General features: G+C 41.5%; 1 protein-coding gene across 8 annotated transcripts in view; it reads left to right on the top strand.

Moving 5' to 3' along the window:
* The first annotated feature begins 698 nt into the window (after positions 1 to 698).
* Positions 699 to 23,375, top strand: part of DPYSL5 (dihydropyrimidinase like 5) — a 132,133-nt gene continuing 109,456 nt past the window's right edge. For 2 of the 8 annotated variants that reach the window (XR_002323941.2, XM_020983893.2), the window contains exons 1-2: positions 1,262 to 1,342; positions 1,670 to 1,886. The gene's annotated coding sequence lies outside the window, so the exon portion shown is untranslated. Of the gene's footprint in view, positions 1,160 to 1,234; positions 1,343 to 1,669; positions 1,887 to 16,340; positions 16,419 to 23,375 lie in introns of those variants that run through there. The other 6 variants (XM_020983894.2, XM_020983896.2, XM_020983897.2 and 3 more) reach the window with 6 other exon arrangements.

The following is a 23,375-nucleotide window of genomic DNA, read 5'->3' as shown; positions in this document are numbered from 1 at the left end:
TAAGAAAAATAAATGCACACATGCTTAATGCAAGCAAGTCTTTTATTTTGTGCTGTTAAGTCAGCGTTACACATTCTGGTGGACAGCAACCCAGGGGGCGCCATTTTCAAACTTAAACTGCCCAGGAGAAAGCGCTGCCAAATTAAGGTTTCCCAGGGATCATAGGATCACACTTGGGGATTTCTACTTTGTGTGCATGGTAGTAGAGACAGGTTGTGTGTGCGCTCCACCTGATTCACTAAAATCCCGAAAACTGCGCACTTCGGAGAGGAGAGGGCCCTGGCAACAGCGAGGGAACCAGACTAGAAGGGAGCACCGGGGAGTTCAGTAGGGGAGTAGCCAGCCTCGCCAGGGCTGGGGCTGAGCAGCCCGGAGATCCCCTATGCAGCACGACGGTGGCTCGTTCGTGCCATTGTTTCAACTTCCACTGGGGCTCTCGGCGGACTCTGGAGAGCGGGAGCAGGGATAGGAGGGGACGCGGTGGGCCTCCTTTGGGATCCCCGCCCCTCTTCTCTCCCCGGAGTTCTCTTGGGAGATCCGCCTGCCCAGGGCTTTGTGAAGTGTCTTCGGTCACTATGGAAACCAAAAGGGAACGATGGAAGAGGGGCGTGGGCTGTGCAGTAGATTTCTCGTGCGGCTCTCACTTGTCTCCTTTCCCGTCTCCGTAGCAAGGCCTGACGGGAGTCGTAGTCCGAAGCTTCCCCGCCTTGAGGACGATAGGATTAGAAGAGGGATGATGGTCCCTATCAGTCCTCTAGTCCTAGGCTAGGAGCCTCGGCGGTGGGGTGCAGGAGGAGGGGAGGCGGAGCCAAGCGCTCAGTGATTGGTTGAAGCTGATCCTTCTGGGCCCTCTCCCCGCCCCCATTCTCTGTTTCCACCTCTCGCATTACTCTCCCCCCACCCCTAGCTGCTCCTCCTTCTCCCCCCGCCCCACTCCGTCTTCCATCCCGGAGTCTCGTTTAGTGTGCTGGGGTTACCGAGCTCAGAGCGCAGCCACGGCGGAGCCGGATCGCGGCGACAGCTGTAGCAGCAGCGGCCGTAGCCGCCTTCCCAGCTCAGAGCATCGACGGCCCCAGCCCCGCAGCGGCACTGAGGGAGGTGGCAGCGACAGGAGGACGGTGGAGGACGCAGGAGCTTGCAGCGGCGGCAGCCAGGCAGAGTGGGTGATGGCATAGTGGGGCAGTGGGCTTCTCTCTGAGTGACAGCAGCAGCGTCATCTGCCCCCTTATTACCTCGGCGAAGCCTTACAAAAGGGCGTGGGAGGGATGGGAAGGAAATAATCCCGAACGAACCAGGAGGGAGGTAATTCCCCGCACCGAGACTCCTAAAAGGGGCGGAGGAGGTAGGGTGGGAGTGTGTATTCCTCCCCTCCTCCCCACCCCAGTACTGCCGTCAACCTCACACACACGCACTAGAGGCGGGAGACCGGGGGTCAGAGGGCCTGGTCTGGGTGACCCCTGGTCAGAGCTCCTGAGGATGCGGGGTAGTGCAGGAGGAGACGAGGGGCACTGGGAGCTGTTGTTGCACTGGAGGTCGGGGGGAGGGGGTAAGGAATGGGATGAAGGAGGGCAGTTTTGTGTTGAGATACTACTGGTGGTGGGTTGCTGCAGGCTGAGCTGGCCCAGCCCGGGGATGCACAAACCCCATCTCTAGTCCTTTCCCCTTTCAGGAGCTTCGAGAGATTGCAAGCTCTCTCCTACCCCACAGCCCCCATGCCCCTTGGCCTGGTTGTGGCCCCAAAATTCGGAATTTCAGCTGTGGGCTGACTGCTATTCTTTCCCAACCCAGTCCCCGCGCTGCGTCGGAGAGAGGGCGCGGCACCACCGCATGTCTCCGCCACCTGCCCAGGGCCACAAAGAGACCACTCGCCACAGCTAGCTCTAAAGGCAAGAAAGATGCCTGGACTTACTATTCAGCTCTCCGAGCCTTTCGGGCAACCTGCTCCGAAAAAGTCGAAAGCTCCCCCTTGCAAGCTTTGGGGAGCGAGATGGGATGGATCTTTTAGGGCTGGGCTGTGGATGAGGCTGGGGGTGGAAGGGCGGGGTGGGGGGGATGTTGTTGAAAGAGGCAGGAGCCTAGATTTCAGGAGAGAAAAGGGTGGAGGCGGGAGACTGGGTGGGGTGAGTAGTGCTGTGGAGTTGTAGGGAAGGAAAAAAGAGCTATGAAGTGGGAGTTTTGGTGAAAGACTTGATGTGCAAAACCAAGTGTGTGTGGGCATGCAAAATCTGGAGGCTGGGAATAGGTCTCTGAGTAGGGCGTGACTCTAGGCTGGGTTTAAGAGAGATGCTGTGGGCTAGAGAAAGGTAAGAGTAAAATCTGAGCCAGATGGAGCTTTGTTTCAAAGCTTGAGATTGGGGGAGGGAGATTGGCCACACATTTGGGAAAAATCCAGCGGATCCCCAATCCACCCACCTTTTCCTCTTCGAAGCTCGGAGGCTCTCAGAGCCACAGACGTGCTGCTTGAAAATGGCCCTGAGTGTTTTTGTTTTTCTAGTTCGTAAAATGTGAAAACAAATTCTGAAATCCTTCGGATAATTATGTTTGGGAACGAATACCCCTTTTTATCGCCCCCCCCAATCTCACGTCCCTAAAAAAGGTCCTAATTCTACCTTCTTGTTAAAGGAAATTTTTATTTAAAATATTTAGTGAACAAACAGTAAGGGCACATACTAAAATATGGCTTTATTTTGCCAGTGTCCTGCCAGTGTTTTGCCAGTGTCAACCAGACCTTGTCCTCTCCCTTCAGACACATTGTTGAATCCTGTCTGGTGTGGCGAATTGTATGTGCTGTTCCAGCCTGCCTTGAATTACAGACCTCGGCTACTTGCGCTGTCCCCACCCCATAGTGCTTCTGGTGCCTTGTCTGTGGCCAGTCTACCTTGCTCTGTGAAGTTAGTATCAGAAATGTGGCGAAGTTGACATCAGGCATTCTAGTCGTAGCCGCGTATGTCTTCTTCGAGAGCCTCTTCTATGCCAAACCCTAGTGCAAAAAAATGAAATATTCTTGGGGTCTCTTTTGCTTAAAAGACGGGGCTTTGTCTCCCGAAGAATCTGGCACGACTGGTTATTTGTGCGTGTGTAAAAGGAAGTCGTCATGGTTGGGGATGCTTCTGGTGAAATTTGGAACAGGGCTGCTGTAAAAATCGGCTCAGGAGTAGAGCTGATTTTCATTTCTTAGTGGCATAACGGAGAAAAGGGATGGATGGGCCTGGGGTCGGTTGCCAAATGACCACACCCAGTCTGCCGGTTCTGATCTCACGTATTGTTTCCCGACCTAAATTAGGACATGGATGCCCTGGGTAGGGGAAAGGAGTTTTTGTTTTTTGGGTTTTTTTTTTAATCGAAGCATAAAATAATCAGGAATGTGGCAGAGAACTCTATTCTTTCCTCTTAGTTTGCTCCATAGACATCGTTGTCAGAGCTGCGATTGAAATTCATGTCTTAGCTGTAACTTGACGTGTAGAATCATGGATATGAGGGGCCTTAGAGAGACCATTTCGTCCAAACTCCTCATTTTACAAATGGAGAAAATGAGGCCCAGAGAGTTTAAGGGACTTGTCAAAGGTTACACAAGTAGCAAGTGACAAAGCTAGGGTTTGAATCCATGTCCTTTGACTCCAAATTCAATGACACCACTTGTGCCTTTCTGACAACTAGTCTTTTTGTTTTGTTTTTTGAAAGATGTTTAGCTAATAACAAAGTTAAAGATGAGGCTTAATTAAAATCAATAAATAAGCATTTATTAAGCATCTATTATGTTACAAGCACCTGGGAAGGATTGGCATTTATTTATTTATTTAATAGATGAAAAGCAGTTTGGTGCCAGGATAGCTTTAAGAGAATAACAGCTGAACTAGAGCTGTGATAGGGACAGTACAAATAATGTGATCTAATCGTGCTCCAAAAGATAACATTAATTAGTTTTAAGTTTGTCCTTCCATTAACTAATGAGATTTTCCTCTCCCTTTTCCTAGGCCATCACTCAAAGTATGAATTTCCCTTTTAATTTTTTAAAATTCTGATTTTAACAAACAAATAAAACAGACATTTCCATATATAGTAAAACAGAAATATGATTGTGTATGAAGCTGCAGGTCTCTATTATGCACAGCTCCGTTTTAAAAAAATTATATATTAAGTACAATCTGTAGCTTTTGATGCTTTCCTGTTTGTGCTTCTTTCTCGCCTTTCGTCTGTTCTCTTCACTGTATTTTGAAAGATGTCTCAGTGACCTCCTTTTAAGTATGAATTTCCTAAGATTTTTACTTGGTTTTAATTATATTATAATAAAGAAACAGATAGGTGCTGGAGAACTTAACTGCTTCCGGAGGCAGCTTTTGAGCAGAAAAGACATTGCTGGTCCAAAGTGTGTTACCTGTAAAAGCAACAAGAGATTAAGTTTGTGGATGTGAGTGATTTTTTAAAAGTATTTGAAAAATACTCAAGGATTGAACTTTAAATCTACCAATTTCAAGCTTGTTTTAGGACTGGCTATGGAGAGTATTAGTCATCTGAGCTTTTTAACCAAATATAAATATGTAAGAAGGGGGCAACCAGAGTAGCATTTTAAATACGTAGGTAGCAAACCATAGGGCAAAATCTGGGGGAAAAATAGGAAGCCCAATAATAGAAACAAATCCAAGCTCTTGACATTGAAATTTCTTTATCTTATTTTATAGATAGATAGGTTTTCGGGCTATTATACTGAGGAATGTTTCAATGAGCTTGTGTTTTAGAATAGAGTTATTTTTGTAATCTATATGGTGACTTCTCAGGGATTTTTTTACAGCCCTTAATTCTGTCTCTAATTTGGTATACTTTACAAGCCTCTTCCTGATTCTCAATCCTGATTCGCCTTGAGAGCTGGTTGAGGGAGTTGAAGATATTTAATCCGAAGAAGGGGAGGCTGGGGAAGGTGGAGGGAAATAGGAGGAGACAGGAGGAAAACAGGGGAGAATATAGTAACTACCTCCAAGTATTTGAAAGGCTGTCATGTGGAAGGGCTTTGACTTGGTTTTCTTGACATCAGAGGGCAGAACTAGCAGCCACAGGTAGACATTTCAAAGAATTATATTTAGGCTTGATGTAAGGAAAAACTTCCTAACAATCAAAGGTGTACCCAAAGTGGGCAGCCTTGGGAATTAGTGGGTTCCCTTCCTATCACTAGCGATCTTCAAGAACTGGCTTTTTGCCCATTTGATAGGGATGGTATAGATAGGATTCATCAGGAACTGGTTGGACTAGATAGTGTCTAGGTCACTTCCCATGCTCTGGTTATCACTTTCCTTGTCTGTAAAATGGGGTGGGTTGGATTAGTCTCTAAGGTCCTCTCTAGCTCTAAATCCATGATGCTATATGTATTTGTATGGAGAGAAAGCAAGGTGTTGTGAGAGAGTGTTTAATATTGTCTCAGGAGGACCTGGGCTCTAGTCCTACCTGGACACTTAACAATCTGTGTGATCCTGAGCAAGTCGTATAATGTTGATTTAGGCAACTCCTTCAAATTTATTTTCTAAGTCATAAACAGGTTGCAGTTTGTGTTGGTGAAGAGAGGTCTCACACCATGGAGTTCCGTAATGACAAAATCACTGATGCATAGGATGGGCTACCAGAATAAAACTGTACTACGTGCTATGTTAGATGCATCAGTGTTCGGAAGCCAGTTCATACTGGCTCTCAAGAGCCTGATTTATTAAATTTTTAGTAGGAGCATTTCAGAAATTTGTCAAAAATGCTACAAATCAGGGCTTGATCTATTGTTTTGTTGATTAGACCTAAGACAGTAATGGAGTAGTTAATGCAGATAAACTTAAAGATGTGTCATGAGTACATGTTCCCCCCAGCTAGTCATTAAACATTTATCAGCCTACCTATGGCTAGATGCTTTCTTGCCCTCAAGGCATGTACATTCTAATAGAAATGAGATAATATCTGGAAAGTACTTTTATAAACACTAGCTTTTATTATTGTTGTTATTATAAAAGCCATTCATGTTATGTTGAAAAGCTTACATCATATTTTTGTTGTTGTTTTTTAGGCAATTGGGGTTAAGTGACTTGCCCAGGGTCACACAGCTAGTAAGTATCAAGTGCTTGGTCTGAGGCAGGATTTGAATTCAGGTCCTCCTGACTTCAAGGCTGGTGCTCTATTCACTGAGCCACCTAGCTGCCCCTAGCTTACATCATATTGAAAGCATATTTTGATCAGGTGACTTTTGTGAGTTGGGTTTATGGTACCTCTAAGAGTCCTCAGCCGCAATTCCTATATGATTCTCTAAGGACATCAGTGTGCCGGCTGCTAAAGGTTGGGTTTCAAGACCAGATGCCCCCCAGACCAAGGACCAAAACAGTAAAATTCAATGGAGAAACAGCTTAACTGGCTGTTTGGGGGCTAAATACTGCAAGTCTTCCTGGAGGCTGTGAGGCAGCACCTGGCCACACTTGCAAATTTGGTCCTGGTGCTAGACCTGTTCATTGAGCCAATCATGGCGTACTTGTGGAATAGCTTCATTAGATGGATGATTGCAGCCTATATGGAATGTAAGTTTGTTGATTGATTTGATTGGTGAGGAGCCTGGGTAGGAATACCCCATCCAGTAAATGGCATGTTTTTTTGGACTTGGTCAATAAGGGAATGTGTTTTGCCTGACAGTACTTATTTGTTACAAAGGTTTTGTTTTTCTTTTTCTTTTTCTTTTTTCTTTTGGTTGTGGGGGAGGAAGTACGAAGGAAAACAAGATGGGAGGAGAAAAGTGAATGCTTGATAATTGAAACAAAAAGAATTTTAAATGTTTGAGGAAAGCAAAAAAAAAATTAGTTGTTACAAACCCAGCAGCAACAGAATGTGTGATAAGGATTCTGAGTTGCAAACCTGCTTATTTTATAACCCAGTATTTTAGTAAATTGAGATAAAGGGGAGAGAATGTAAGTAGGGGCATGGAGTAAGGTTTTAGCATGAATTCATAGAATCTGAGAATTACAAGCTCAAAAGATTTCAGAGGTCTATCTTCCAGCCCAATCTTTGCTAGAGAGCAACCCCTTCCATAAATAAAGCATCATGGCTAGGGAAGGATCCCAGAGAACTGAAGGAAACGAACTAGCTCACCAGCCTCCAGAGGCATAAGTCTAGTACCTGGTAGCTACAATGCTTAGGAAACTTCTCATGGATTAGACTTGGTCCCACATATGGGGCCCTCTAGACCTGGGGTTCTGAGACCATCCCTTGAGCTGTCTAGATCCAAGCATCCAGTCCAAGAAATGGCCCTAGAGAGGAAACAAAGGAAACTCAAAATATGGAAACATAAGGATACCATTAAAAGATACTATCACCATAAACAATTGCTGAAAATGCTTTCTTGGCTCCAGGGGCTACCTGTTCCTTCCCAGAAGCCCTTTCACAAAAACTTTAAAGAGCCAACTAAATCTGGTGAAGTTGCTTTACCTCAATGCATTTTCCAAGCAAGTTCAGTGTTGGGTCCATTCCATGCTTGTTCAAGAGATTCCACCCAAGTGTATTGCACCTGTGGCAAACCCAGGAAGGTGGGCACCAACTTTAACACACACTTTGTAATCACACTCCATCCACAGTAGATTTCTGAGTACTTCTTGAGGCACAGGCCTACCAACTAACAGCTATAATGGTTAGGAAACTGCTTATGGCTGCTTCTCTGCAATTTCCTCCCAGGGCTCCTGGTTCTGCCTCTCCAGAGCCAAGGAAAACAAGCTTAATATGCATAATATTAAAATGCAGTAATTCGTGTTTTCTGGAATGAAGAAAATAGACTCACTTTGAAATTTGCTTTCAACTTGACTCCTAGGTATAATTTTGCTGCTCCTCAAGCACACTTGGGTGTATTTCCTCCCTTTAGGCATCTATCCATGTATCTTTTTTTTCAGGCAATTCTAATTTTTCATATCCCACAGTGGACTATTGTCCAGGGGATGTTTTGCATCCTCTTTCTTCTGTTGCCTGCTTCTTGATCATTTCTCTTCTTATGAGTACCTCAACCAGACTTGGAAAGGAGAAGAACAATAAAATGAAATGCTACTAGCCATCTTGCTATGTTGTACTGTTCTGACAAATGGTTTTAGTTTCAGAGGTTAAAGTTATCACCCCAAATTAAATTTTGGGAATGTGTCACCCATATTACCTTGATTTAGGAAGCATTGTGGCCTAGAAGAAAGAACACTGTCTCTGGAAACAAAAGACCTGGTTTCAAATCCCACCTCTGACATTTATGACTCTAGGCAAATCACTTAACCTTCTTGGGCCTCGTTTCCTCATGTGTAAAATGAGAAGGTTGGTTAAGTGGCCTCTGAAGTCTTTTCTAGGTCTAGATCTGTGATCCTGTGTGTCTATAATCTGTGATTCTCCTATACTCCCTAATACTAAAATCATTGAGAATTAAATATTCCTAATAGTTTTTGTTGTTCAGTAGTGTCCAACTCTCCATGTCCCATTGGGGTTTTCTTGGTAAAGATAACCAGAGTGGTTTGCTGTTTCCTGTTCCAGCTCATTTTAGAGATGGGGAAACTGAAGCAGACAGGGTTAAGTGACATGTCCAAGACACACAGCTAGTGTGTGTCTGAGGTTGGATTTGAACTCAGGTCTTTCTGACTCCAAGGTCGGTGTTCAATCCACTTTGCCACCTAGCTGCCCCACTTTTTTGTGGAGGCAGGTGGGGGTAAGTGGTGGCAAATCTCTTAATCTCTCAGTGCCCCTAGCCTCTTCTCTAAATTACTGAGGAATTGTTGATGTTGATGTGTTTCTGTAGAGGAAGTTCCCATACATGGAGATACCCACCCCAAAGAAATCAATAATCTGGACAGCCCCTCCTCCTCCAAAGAAAGACAACTTAAAGAAAATTGCCTCTTTTCTTCTAATTCCAGGTAGAATAGGCCCTTTCCTCTTTTTTCTGCAATTAATTTTTTTCCCCAATTTCACACCTGAAGCGTTGGAAAGAGATCTCTGTTACAATTAGCATCCTCACAAAGAAGGGTAGATCAGAGCGTAAAGGAGAAGTTTCTAGTTGTGAACATCATCTTTGGATAATCTTTAAGCAAATCAGCAACACAGGGGAAGGAACATTCACTGGTTCTGGGGTCAGAGGACCTAGGTTCAAATCCTATCTCTGACATTTAATGCTTATGTGATCTTGAACAGTTCACTTAACCTCAGAGGGACTCATTTTCTTCATCTGTAAAGTGAGAATGTTCAACTAGCTGGCCTCTGATGTCACTTCCAGCTCTAATCTATAATCAGCTAATAGGAAATAATATAGATACAGATTTCTCTTTTTTTCCTTTTAAATTTAGGGCACAGTTAAACATATGTCATAGGTCAGGGAAGCAATATTGAACTTTCCAAGACTTGGAAAGCAATTATTTCTGATTGAATCTGTCCGTATTTTTCCCTTTTTGTGTGTGCTCTGAGACACTCCAAAATTGTTTTTGTCATTTGCGATTTAATAGCCAGGTGTCTGTAAGAGAATGGTAACAGAAGAATAATTAGTTTAAATGTGTGATTCAGTAGGGATAAGAGTCTATAGAGTAGAGTCCCAAGGAAACAAACTTGTTCCTTTGAAATTTTTCCAAAATAAAAAAAAAAAGATGAAGTCTTGATTTTATTAGAAGGAAAATTTTGATAATTATTTAGTAATAAGATGACTACAAATCAGGATGCTTTGCTCCAGGAAATATATTTCTTGTGGAGACAAGTTTCAAGTTCTATGACTTAGCAGTGATATATTGGATAGAACACTGGACTTAGAGTCAGAAAGACCAGGATTCAAATCCTGCCTTAGTACTAGAGCTGTGTGACTCTAGACAGGTCATTTAATTCTCTAATCTCAGTTTCCTCATCCTTAAATGAAGGGTTGGCTAGCTCTAAATCAGTGATCTTATGACTTGGATTCAAATCCTGCCTCTGGCAGTTACTAGCTATGTGACTCCTTAGCAAGTCAATTTTGCTGAGACTCTCAGTTTTCCCCTCTGTAAAATGGGAACAGAAAATTAGCACCTAACTTACAAGGTTGTTATGAGAATCAAATGAAATAATGTGTGATATGCTGAGCAAGATTTAAGTGCTATATAAATGTGAACTATTATTACTATCACGTAGTACTTAGTATTTTAATATGAAATTCATCAGAATTCCTGTTTATAGCATAAAATTAGTTTATTTCATACCTGACCATTTTTTTAAAAGTTGACTCAACCACAAAATATTTTGTCTCTCATAATTCCCTATTCCACACGACTCAATTTTGCATGTGTCGTCTCAATCCTTCAATCTAAACATCCATAAAACACGAACCCTCTCATCAAATAGATGTGAACTTCCATTCAGCCACCAACATATGGGCACAAAAATACAAAAATAGTTTCTCCATTCCTCAATTAACTCCCATTAGAACTAGTTGGGAGCAGTGAGGAACCCCGCCATGAAAGCCAAAGCAGAAGCAATAATAATCGCGGTAATAAGTTGCACTGATGTAGTACTTTAAGGTAGCAAAGCACTTTTACCTACATACATCGTTTTGTTTCATGCAGAAAACTGATGGTCCCTGTTTTCCTAAGAAGGAAGCTTATGGGGATGTAGTGGAAAGAGCACTGTGTTGGAATTCAGATACAATATTATCTCTACAATTTGCAATCTGTGTGATCTTGGGCAAGTCTTATCACTTTCTGAAACTTGTTTTCTTTAACTTTATAATAGGAGTTTAGAGTTGATGATCCCTAAGGTGCAGTGGTGTGCTGGTAAATGATTCATAACTAGCTCTCCAGAAGAAAATAAATGTGTTCATGACAGGGTTTTAAGTGTAATATGGATTGTTAACATTTTGTCTGTCACTTTCTTAAGTCTAGATAATCAACAAAACAATAAATCAGGCCCTGATTTGTAGTGTTTGCCTATTTCCAAGGTGTAAATGCCTAAATTGAACATTTAATTAGCAATCAGCTTTCATGAGCCCATATAAACTGGTTGTAGCATACCCCTCCTAAGGTCCCTTCCATTATGAACCATTATGAGTCTCGGCAGAATGAGGTGATTTGTCCAAGAATGTATAACTTCTAAGTGACAGAGCCCAGACTCAAAACCAGAGCTCCTGACTCTGAACTCGGCATTCTTTCCATTCTACTCATGCTTCCCTATTCCCTCAAGCACCCACTCTTTTTTCTTCTTATTTTGAGGCAGTGGGGGTTAAGTGACTTGCCCGGAGTCACGCAACTAGTAAACAAGTGTCTGAGGCCAGATTTGAACTCAGGTTCTCCTGACTCCAGGCCTGGTCCTCTATCCACTGCATCCCTTAGCTACCCCCTGAATCACTCACTTTTGAAAGACTTTGGAAGAACATCAGAAAGTAGTGTGATGGTCAAGTGCTCCATTCCCTGTCCCATTCTTTAGACACTACTATTAGAATGACATACTAGTCACCACTCAATGGAGAATATGGCTCCATTGACTTGAGGGATCATCTTTGTAAAGCCAAAGCTGGCCTTTTGGGCCTAGAATGGTACTGCCCCGGGGCAGGTAGGTGGTGCAATGGATCAAGCACCAGCCCTGGAGTCAGGAGGACCTGAGTTCAAATGTGGGCTCAGACACTTACTAGCTATGTGACCCTGGGCAAGTCACTTAAACTTTAACCCACTACCACAAACAAACAAACAAACAAAAGAATGGTATTCCCCCTTTCCCAAGTCATCAGTCACCTGTGGGTCATTCACAGTGATGGCATCATTATTACTTGTTATTTTAGGGGGACCATAACTGTGATTTCATTGGTACAAAGTCTTCCCTATAAGGAAACTTCCTCCACCAATACAGATAGCCCTCCATCTCTGCAATTTGTTTTCTTAGAGAGTTGCCTAGGACACTGCCCAGGGTCACATAGCCAGTTTTTATCAGAGGTGGGACTGGAACCCAGGTCTTCCAGACACTGAAGCTGGCTCTCTTTCTACATCATGCTACCTCTACATCAGGTTCAGGATGTTTTTCTGTCCCCAGTATCAAACAGAAAAAAGAATATTTGTACTCTTTTTATTAGTGGAAAATTGTAATGAATGAAAATGTTCCGACTTTCTCCAGCTAAATAATACAGTAGCTTTTAACAGTCCAATAATATTAAGAAACCAGAAGTCGATGTGCCTCTCAGGTTTAAGCCTAATATGCACATTCAAAATTTTTAGAAGGTGTTTTCTGGCACCTGGTTGGCATACTGGATAGAATGCTGGACTTAGAAGATGACTTGAATTCAAATCCTGCCTCAAATACATGTTGGCTGTGTGACCCTGGGCAAGTCACTTAACCTTTCTTGGCTTCAATTTCCTCAAATGTAAAATGAGGAGAATAATCGTACCTACCTCACAAGGATGTGATTAACTCAAATGACTTAATATATTAAAGTGTTTTGCAAACCTTAAAATGCTATATAAATGCTGGCCGTTATTACAAAAATTATGTACCTCAGTTGTTTAAAATAGAACATGGAAATCCTCCCCACATCAGCTTCTAGTGCAGTACTTTGCATGTAGTAGCTACTCAGTAAATACTTGTTGAGTGAATAATTTGGGAATTGTTTAGATTTCTTATTGTATAATTTTCCTACTGTTCAGACCTTTGGTTCTCTGTTTAAAATGAAAACTAATAAGCCCGACTTAGGTTTAAGAAAGACTGAATGCTGTTGGGGGGAGGGCAGGGATGAAAATTTCTGTATTTTCAATCCAGCATTGTGACTGGTTTTTTTATTCCATCTGCCCTTTTTACCAGAAAGTTTCCTGTGACTGTCACTGCCTTGACTTCTCATGAATGCTCGTTTCATAAACATTCTCTGTGCCCCAAGAGACAATCCCACTATCTTTGTGTTCACCTCAGTTTCCATTTCCCAAACAGCCTCTTTGTTTAACTTCAGATCCTCTATGGGCTTGCTCCTTGACTCTCTGTACTCCCTTCCATTGTCTGCTACAGGCCTTCTCTTTGTCTCTCTGCATGGTGAAGGCACACTGTTGATGCTGAAGCCTCCTCCCTTATTGCTCCATTTGTGACCGTATTCTTCCATCATTGATCTAAGCTAAGTCTCTCAGGTTTAAAATCCCCTTGGAAGCTTGAATTTTTCCATCCAGTTTCCTTTCCTCCTTGTTTCAATGCCTCTTTAAAGTCTCTTCAGATTTATTCAAATTAGTTCTCTATTTTTGATGTGTAGATATAAAAGGCTGTTAAGAACATGGATACAAAAGTATGCAATATGGTGATTACATGACTATTTTCTAAGTCCCTAAAGGCTAAAATATACTTGCTAGGGATTGATCAGAGATTGCTTTCAACCCATTTAATAATGCCTTAGCAAAAAAGTGCTGATTTAAGCAGTTTCTATACAAGCCCACAGTAGCCTATCAATTCAGTGAAAAAAAATTGTCAAGTTGGTTGTTTAGCATTGGAGTTAACAAAACAATGGATTGGTTGACTAAAAATGGCCAGTTGTCAATTAATTGTTCTGCCTTCTGTCTCTTGCTGGAGTTCTTTCTGACCCTTTGTTTTGAGAAAAAAGAAGATGAGGCATTGTAATTCCTGGTACATGAGGCAAAAGCTCATTCTAGCCACCTCCTGGTAGCCTTGGAAAAGATTGGCAAGTGATTTTCATTCTGTAAACTATTTTGTGTTTCCTTTTGCCAGGCAGAATGGCAATTTTGGGTTTTAATTGCATTCTTTAGCTTACACATTGCCCAGTTTTAAAAAGTGTCAATTTGGAATAACAGAATTAAACTTCTTTATCTTGAAGATATGGTTACAAGATGAGAGTCAACATGGGGGAGTCAATGGAAAGCTGGCCTTGGAGTCAGAGAGTCTTGGGTTCAAATATACCTCTAATATGCATGCTAAGTGACTGTGGGTAGGTCACTAAGTACCTCTCAGTGGCCCAGGCAACTCTAGATAAGATTATAAATTATATATGACTGTAAGTTATAGTATAGCTGCCAAGATTGAAAATGGTGGAAGGAATTACCAACTCTCCCCTCCCCTAGCCCCAAGGAGTTCACACAGAAAAAAATCAGAGGTCCAAATGCTCTCTTCCCACCTCCAAAAGTACAATAAATATTGTACTTTTGGGGATAGGGAGAGGTTTCAAAGTGGGCTTAAAATAAAAAAAGAGTTACGTTTTTTAAAAGCTACTTTATTTTTTAGTTTACAATAAAAATGCATGTTGCTATTTTACATTACTCTAAAACTGCAAAAATTTTTGAGGTTTGATCTCAAAAGAACTTCGTGACTAAAGAAAAAGAAAGTGAAAAAATATTAAGATCTATGCAATCCAGCCATGAGATTATGGGCTTGTGACAAATCCATCTTTTCGGAAAGATTTCTCTTTAAAATGTTGAATTTGTTGTTATTCTAACTGTGTGCAGGAGACAGTATAAGTAGGACCATGATTGTGAGCCATTTGAAGCTCGTTAGGCACAGGAAGGAGGTCTAAACCTCTTGGTTTGGATGCTTACTCTTGCAATAAAATGTAAGTTCTTTGAAGGCCAAGAGTTTAATTTTTTTTCCTTGGTATCCCCAGTGTACACAGCCTATGTAGCACGTTGCCTGGAACATTGTAAGTGCTTAATCAGTTTTTGTTGAATTGAATAGGGCCCATTCACAATACTAATGGTCTATAAGAAGAATTTTTTTCCCCTCAGTAACAGGGTTACTTCCCATCTTTTACATCTGACCCCACGTACCTACGTGGGTAAGATGGAGGCTTAGTGTTGCTTTTGGTTGTAGATTTTGCTACTGGAGGGTTTAGTACTCTCAACATTTAGCCAAACAGGTGGCGAATGGTATAATTTAGAACAGCCTAACATAGATAATACAGTATAGATAGAGATATAAAATGTACATATGTGTGTATGCACATACACATACATACACTATATATGTATACAAAGTATCTAGAGAGAAGGGCAGTATGGCATAGTAGACAGAGGGCCAACCTTGGAATCAGAAAGACCTGGGTTCACATTTTGTCCCTGAAATGTATCGGCTACGTGAGCACGTTACTCATGGCAAATCACTTGCGCTTCCAGTGTGCTGGGGATCTCATGGATTATTGCCGTTAGCATCAAACACAAACTCCTCTGTTTGTCATTCAGAGTCCCTTGTAACCCTGACCCCAAACTACCTTCTGAGACTTACTTCTTGTTATTCCTTCTTATGCACTCTACATAATAACAACAATAATAACATTACTATTAACAACAGCAACGACTCGTTTGCCAGGCAGCCGTGCTGAGCACTTTATATTTCACTCATTTGAGCCTCACAACAGCTCTAGGAAGTAAGTGCTAGTATTATTCCCATTTCAGAGATGAGGAAAATGAAGCAAACAGGTGATGCGAACTTGCCTAAAGTCCCACAGCTAAGAAAGGTCTGAGGTCGAAACTAGACTTGGGTCTTCCTGGCTCCAAGCCCAGTGTTCTATGCAACCATGGTGTCCCCTAGCTGCCAAACTAACTCCGTTTCTAACCTAGAACCCTAACTCTAACCTTACACTGCAGCCAGACTTCACACACAACGTTCCATCCAGCTCATGTCTCCACATCTTGCAAATCGCAGTGTCTGCAATGTATCCCCTTCCTCACCTTCCTTCTTAGAATCACTAGTTTCATTCAATTGTTTTTGAATCATGACTCTTCCTGACCCTGTTTGGGGTTTTCTTGGCAAAGATACGGAGCGCTTTGCCATTTCCTTCTCCAGCTCATTTTGCAGATGAGGAAACTGAGGCAAACAGGGTTAAGTGAGTTGTCCAGGGTCACTCAGCTAGTAAGTGTCTGAGGCCTCACTTGAACTCAGTAAGATGAGTCTTCTGACTCTAGGCCCAGCCCTCTATGCACTATGGCGCCACCTAGCGGTCCAGTTTCATTCAGGATTGGTTTAAATGCTGTCTCCCTGCTGCTAAAGCCTTTCTCCCCAAAAAGTAACTTGTGTTTATTTTTCCTGTGTTTGTATATTCTTATGCACACGTGTTGTCTCCCTAGATGAAATATAAACTCTTCGAGGGCAGAAATTGTTTTAATTTTATCTTTGTATCCCAATGCCTGGCACTAATGAACTCTTGTTGATTGACTGATCGGGGGAGGGAACTTCTCCAAGGTGAACTCACAGATGTGGACCATCCCCCTCCTCAAAAAAAAAAAGAATATATCTTTTTGTAGCCAGTCAGTTAGCATTTATTAAGTGTGTACTATTTACCAGGCACTGTGCTAAGTGCTTATTTACTTTTGACATAGGCTCGGGAGTTCACAGTAGCTTTGTAACTGTTATAATAATTTCTTCCATGTATAATTTTGTTTTCCCCAACTAGATCTCAGATTTCTTGAGGATGGTAATTGTGACTTGTCTTTTGTTGCTATCTGATGACCGTAACACCTAGGACATAAGTAAGTATTCTACAAATGTTTATTGACTGACTGGAAGAACTCTCACAATATCACTAAAGGACTGGGTGCCTTGTGCTCTGTGATAGGACAGGAACATAAACCCAGAGCTGATCCAAACCCCTTATTTTACAGATGAGGAAACTGAGAGCCAAGGAGCTTAAATGACTTGCCCAAAGTGGCATGGATGTACTGAGGCTGAACCCTTGTTATCTGAACCCTGAATACTTTCCAGTCAATTAAAACGTGCAAGGTTGATGGTTATCGAAAGAATTTTGTAGAAGGCAGGATTAAAATAGGGCTCACAATATCAGTGATCAACCTCTGGTGTTCTTGAGGCATTGGAAGGAACTGGATGGTTGACCCCGTTTGCTTTGTCTCTGTATAGTGTGTTTGATCTTCCCCTGGACGTGGTAGAAGATAGGATTCAAAAGCTGTGATCACTACAGAGATTTGTCATCAGACAATATTGCTGGCCCCATACTGTGACTGTGGAACCATGATCACTGCTTGGGCATGTTGACGTTCTTTGCCACTGTTTAGTTTCTGTTCCTAAATGCACATACTCTGAAAGGAAAGGGATTTAATAAGGTGCAGACCAACATCCTGGGGCATTTGGGTCAATGAAAAAAGATGGAATGCGGACTAGCTTAAGAAAAAACCCTTAGGGTAAGAGAATGGAATAATAATAATAATACTTATTTTCTGAGTTTGAAGTCCTTGTTTCCCATTCTTTTACTAATTGTTGTTTTTGTTCGGATTAAAAGGAAAAAAAAATCCCAGTATGAAACTTAGGAAAATGGAAAGGATTGACTGGGTGATCTAATATTGCCCTCCCAACCCTGAATGCAGAAAGTCAGTAATGAATTTCTGCCAATGTTCGACTCATCTGGTCAAAAGCATGATGGCATTTTTAATCACTTCCTTTCCAAGACTATTTCTAGTCTAATAAATATAAAAGTGATGACACTTTCTCCAGGACTTAGTTCAGATTTTCTTTTGTCCATCTTCCCCCCATTAATCGCTGTTTGATCTCTGTGACTGAGAGCTGGCACCCTACGGGTACAGGATATGAGGGAGGGAGGAGAGGGGGGAAGAGAATCCTCCTTTGTCCTTCCTTCCCACATTCTCTCCTTCTCTGGGTTTTTGCTTAGATGGGGCCAGGATTAGCTGATTTACTCTGAGAGCATTGTCCCTAGCTCAGCATAGCAGCTTAGAAAAGGCTCCTGTAGAGTCAGCCTGCTTTGTTTTGTTTTTTTGATGAGTTTTCTGAAGAACCAGAGAGGGGAGGAGTTTGAAAGCATTGACAGGGATGAAAAACCAGGGAGGGAGATAATATATCAAGGGTTTTTCTTTACCACAAGTACTTAGGTAATTCAGAAGTGGATGATGTAGCTCATATATCCACACCGCCCGTCTTTAGTTTTTGAACTACTTCTGGCATGTTATATGCAACCCTGGCTCTGTGGGTTCCTCTGCAACCCTCAGTCTGGTCCTTGTATTTCTCTTTCCAGGTTGTAGCCTAAGGCAATCTCATACTGTGGGAGTTATATCCCTGAGAGAGCAAGGGGCCATAGGATCACAGAGTTAGGGTTGAAAGACACCTCAGAGATCATCTCATGTAGGATCATTTCCTTATTTTACAAATGAGAACATCAAAGGCCAGCGGTTAAGTAACTTGGCCAAGGTCACACAGGTAGTAAGTGGCAGAACCCTGACTCTAAACCCAAATCTCTTTCTCCTGGACCACATTTCCTGCCGGGGAGCGGGGGGGGGGGGGGGGGGGGGAGAGAGAGAGAGAGAGAGAGAGAGGAGAGAGAGAGAGAGAGAAGAGAGAGGAGAGAAACTGGCTCTCTTGCTCCCTCAACTGCTTGACCTTCCTGAAAGATACAAAGGCAGCTTGATCTTTATATGCCTGAGCCAACCCCAGGTCCCATCCTCTGAACCCTGAGCTGTACCATGGCACTTTGCTCCCTCTCTAGCCTCATTGTACAGTGGAAGGAGTGCTGGATTTGGAGTCAAAGGACCTTGGTTCAAATCTTGATTCTCTCACTTATTACCTGTGTGACCTTGGGCAAGTCACTTAACCTCTGTAGACCTCACTGTCCTCATCTATAAAATGAGAGGGCTACTTTAGATGACCTTTCCAACCCTAAATCTGTTATCCAGACATGCACTTCATGCCCATCTCCTGGTCCAGATACAAATATTATAGCTGGCACTACCTGCTTTACAGGGTTGTCAGGAGAAAAGTGCTGTGAAAACCTTAAAGTTCGATAGAAATGTGAGCAATGATATGATGATGAAGAAGATGATGATGATGATTGATGGTCCAGTCCTTAGCATTCATCTCCAAGCTTTGGCTTCCACTTTCTACGTTCTTCCACCTTCTGTATCTAACATCAGCTTTTGTCAGTTACTTGGTCAGAAAGACAAAGAAACAACTTTTGGGTTAGGCCCTTATTGTAGCCAATGCAATTCCACAAATATTCATGAAGTGATTTCAATGTGCGAAATACTATAGTAGGCTCATTAGATGACATAGAGATGAGTAAAAAACCCTCCCTCATTTTTGATGGTATCTTTAGGTGCAATAAGAAGCTTATGATGTTCTGAAAGAGATAAGACATGGGCTATGTCACTGTCTTGTTTAGCGAGTTCTGGTGGCTCTGCACAGAATACAATGCAAACTTTTCTTTTGGGCACTAAAACCTCTTCACAATCAAATTCCAGCCTATCTTTCCTTTTCTTCTTTAAAAAATTCAAAGACCATATAAAATCTAAGGGAAACCTAAAATAGAAATTCTCTCTGCAGTGTCCCTGACAAGCAGTCAATCCAGCCTCTTTGAAGAACTCCAGTAATGGGGTACCCGCTTCCTCGTGAGGCAAGAACATTCTCTGTTCAGATAGCTCTAATTGTGAGAAATATTTTTCTCATATCCAGGCAGACCCTATCTTAAGCTTCCATATATTGCTTCTAGTTCTGCCCTATAGGGGCTAAGCAGGAAAAATTTAATTAATCAGGAAAGACAGTGGGGAAAATGTTAGATTTATAATCAGAGGACCTGAGACTGAATCCTGTTTCTGCCACTTATTACCTGTTTAACTTTGAAAAGATCATTTAAATTCTGATGCTTATTTTCCTCACATGTAAAATAAAAGGACCAGCCTAGATGGCCTTTGAGTCCCTTCCCGTCCTAAAATCTATGATCACAGAATCTGTCTTTTCTCAGTTATCATGTTCTCCTATGTCTCTTTATGACTGAGTATCCCCTGTTGGACTTCAAGTCCCTTAACCATCATGGTGGCCTTCCTCTGAACATCTGCTTTGTCAGTCAAAGATTAAAATTGCAAGAAAGATAATGGAGAATGTGATGTGATGGGACCAAGAGCACAAGTGGAGGGCTTGAGCTTTACTAGGAGAGATATTTCTTCTCTTGAGAGAAGAAATGAAGAGGAGAGAGAGTGAAAGTGAAGGTACAAAAGTGACGTGAAGTAGGATGAGATTTCATGATAGAGATTCTCTTATCTCATTGAGATAAATCCCCTTGGTGGATGAGTAGGCCATTAATGAGTAGCTTTAATGTGGGAGAACCGAATATGTCCTGGAAGACAGGCTATAGGTTGTTTTTTTTAACTTTCACTTTTCTTTCAATTAATAAATATTTTTTCACCTTCTCAGTTCTCTTTCCTTGCATCTCAAAGACCAGTCCTTTCTCCTAACAATTATAGAATAATGTCACTCTTATTATTTAAGGCATTATTCAGATGTCTTTTTAAAAACTGATAATGAGGGGCAGCTAGGTGGCACAGTGGATAGAGCTCCAGCCTTAGAGTCAGGAGGATCTGAGTTTAAATCCGGCCTGAGCTACCTAACACTTACTAGCTGTGTGACCCTAGGCAAGTCACTTACCCCTGAATGCCTCACCAAAAAGAAAGAAAAAAAGTGATATATGTCAAGTCCTATCACAACAAACTCCTAGGAATAAAAATTAAATTTCTACCTAGAAGTTTTATTATCAGGAATGTTCTCTAGAAAAAAGGAAGACTGGAACACTCACCTTGGTGAGAGGGAAGAGGAAAGAAGAAGCAGATGCCTTTCCTTCCTTTATTCCCTTCCCAGCACAATATCTGAAGTGAATCAGAAATACGCTATGAGTGAGGACACTGAATTTGGTGCTTTGGGAAGCACAAAACAGTGTAACATAAGGTTCCTGCTCTCAAAGAGCTTTTATAACTTGATGGTGGTAGTAAACAAAAGATAGCAAACACCATTTTGTGGCTTTGCTGTATCCATTTTCATTGCTATTCCCTCTACCAGTACAGATAATAATACATTCATCCCTTCTTACCTTGTGCCATTCTTGTCTATGTCTTTCTGTTGACCTTCCCCCCCACCCTGACCCAGAGGATCAGCCCCATATGGTGTGGTCTCTCTTCTGGCTCTGGATATCAGAACATTCCTTGGGCTGTCTATCTACCTGTTATCTATTGCTTTGCTAAATTACTGGCCCAACTCCTTTTCTGATCATATATTTCCTAGATGATATCCCTCATACCACTTCTCATACTTTAAGCCCCCTTTGGTAATATGCTGCAGTATACTTAAATCCTCTGTCGTCTTATAATGTCCTTTAGACTCTTGTAATTTTGTTTCTTCAGAGAACATGGTGGTTGATTATTTACAACCATATAGCATTGCTTGGAAACATATTCATGTTTAAAAAAAAAAGATGTACTTTGCTTACAGAGAAAAAATGAGATAATTGGAAGTACTATGCAGTTTCCCAAGTGTGATTCAGCCCTTTTTCCTCCCAACCCCATTTCAATCCTTGTTCCAGCGCGTTATCTTTCTACAGTGCCTTTACAAGATGTATTTACTGATGGACTAATTCAGTGGACTGCCAATCCAGCTGCATGTCAAAATTTAGATAATATTAATTCTTCATCCACTTGGTTTTTCTTGTATGGATGACTAGAGATATCTCTTTAGAGTAGTCTTGGAATTAATTGAGGGGGCTTAATAGTATTATAGGGCTTGAAGAAATCAATGAAATGGCATCCACATATGTGAATATCTGTTGAACTTTACCTTATAGAGAATAATCCTTCCATTTGAACTTCAGGACATCTTTCATTACATCTTCCATAAGCATAGTTCAACCTATTTGATGTTTTGCTCAAAGGGGATAAAAATATGAAATATTTCTATCACACTTTAAGGTTACAGTAAACGTTAAAGTGCTATATGAATGCTATCATCATCCTTATTATTACTAATTGAGAAAAATTGTCTCTGTTTGCATCTGTCAAGGAGTATTATAGAATCTAAACTTATGAATAGGAGATACTTTGTTGAAGGAAGTATATTACAGCTGTAACTGGTTGAATGGCTAAATCCAAAGAATAGTTATCAAATACTTATTGTCTTTGGGATCACATTTCTAGTGTAATATCCCAAGGTCCATTCTCTGTCTTGTTCTAATTAAGATCTTTTTTTCACTTAATAGTATTTTTCCAATTACATGTAAAGATAGTTTTCAACATTCACTTTAATAATATTTTGAGTTCCAAATTTGTTTTCTCTCTCTCTCCCCTCTCCTCCCACCTCCCAAAGACAGCAAACACCGATTAAGATCTTTATTGATGACTTGGATAAAAGCACAAAAGCAATAATTCGCAAATTTGCAATTGACACAGAATTGGAAGGGGGTAACTAACATGTTGGATCTCAAAATTAAGATCCCAAAAGATCTCAAGAGGCTAACATATTGGGCCAAATCTATTATGATTAGATGTAGTAAAGATAAAGTCTTACAATTGGGTTCCAATAAATCATCTTCTCAGAAATACCACAGGGTGTCCAAAATATCAACATTTGAGTTGTATGTATTGTTTTCTTGACTTTGCAGTTGAGTTCCAAAAAATCAACTGTACAAAGGAAGCATAGCTACATATGAAATTTGAAAAAGATATACAGAGGTTTTAGTCAGTCACAAGTTAGTTATGTGATTTAGTATTCCAAAAAAGCTAACGCAGTCCAGTTGGATGACAAGATGTATGGTGACCAGAGCTAGGGAGTTAATAGCTTCACGTCCTCTGCCCTGGTTAGGTTATATCTGGAGTATCTGTCTTCAGTTCTGTTTGCCACAGTGTAAGAGACATTGATAAAGCTGGAGAGTGTTCAGAGGAGGACAACGATGACAGATCATGGCATGGTGAGGTTTAGTCAAAGGAACTGGGGGTGTTTAGCCTAGAGAAGACTTGTAAGTAGTAACGTAATAGTGCATTGTACATAGTAGGCAATTAATGAAATACTTATTAATTGATAAGAGCTTTAACTATTTGATGGTCTTTCATATGGAAGAGGGTTAGACTTCTTCTGCTTGGTCCCAGAGGACAAACTACAAATTGGATGAATGTTGGGAAAAGGCAAATTACACTTTATATAAGGGAAAACTTCCTAATAAATTAGAGCTATGCAAAAGTACAGTCGATTGAAAGGCTGGTTGGTCTTACCTATGGTGTCTTGTAGATAAGATTCTTGTTCGGGTATGGTTTGGACTAAATTACTTCTGAGGTCTTTTTTTCAGAGGCAATCAGGGTTAAATGATTTGCCCAGGGTCACACAGCTAGTAAGTGGCTGAGGCTGGATTTGAACTCAGGTCCTCCTGACTCATAAAGCCAGTACTCTATCCACTATGCCACCTACCTGCTCCAATGAGGTCTTTTTCTAAATCAGATTTTATGAGAATCTGGGTTACTACCACCCACTACAAGGTATCTGATTCAGATGGGGGCTATACAGTGTAAGCAACCTCCACCCCTTGCTCTTAGGTCTGCCCCTCAGGAGCCAAGCAGAACGGTCAAATGAGAATTATGATTATAGGAACAAGAATTGGGAAAGAAGGTTGGTTGGACCATTTGTAACAGTGAATTTCATAATCTGATAAATTAAGT

The sequence above is a fragment of the Phascolarctos cinereus genome, unplaced genomic scaffold (assembly GCF_003287225.1).
Source record: "Phascolarctos cinereus isolate Bilbo 61053 unplaced genomic scaffold, phaCin_HiC Scaffold_2;HRSCAF=192, whole genome shotgun sequence".
NCBI classification, from domain to species: Eukaryota; Metazoa; Chordata; class Mammalia; order Diprotodontia; family Phascolarctidae; genus Phascolarctos; species Phascolarctos cinereus.
Note: the sequence above shows the minus strand (reverse complement) of the source record. Positions and strands in the feature narration are given on the sequence as shown.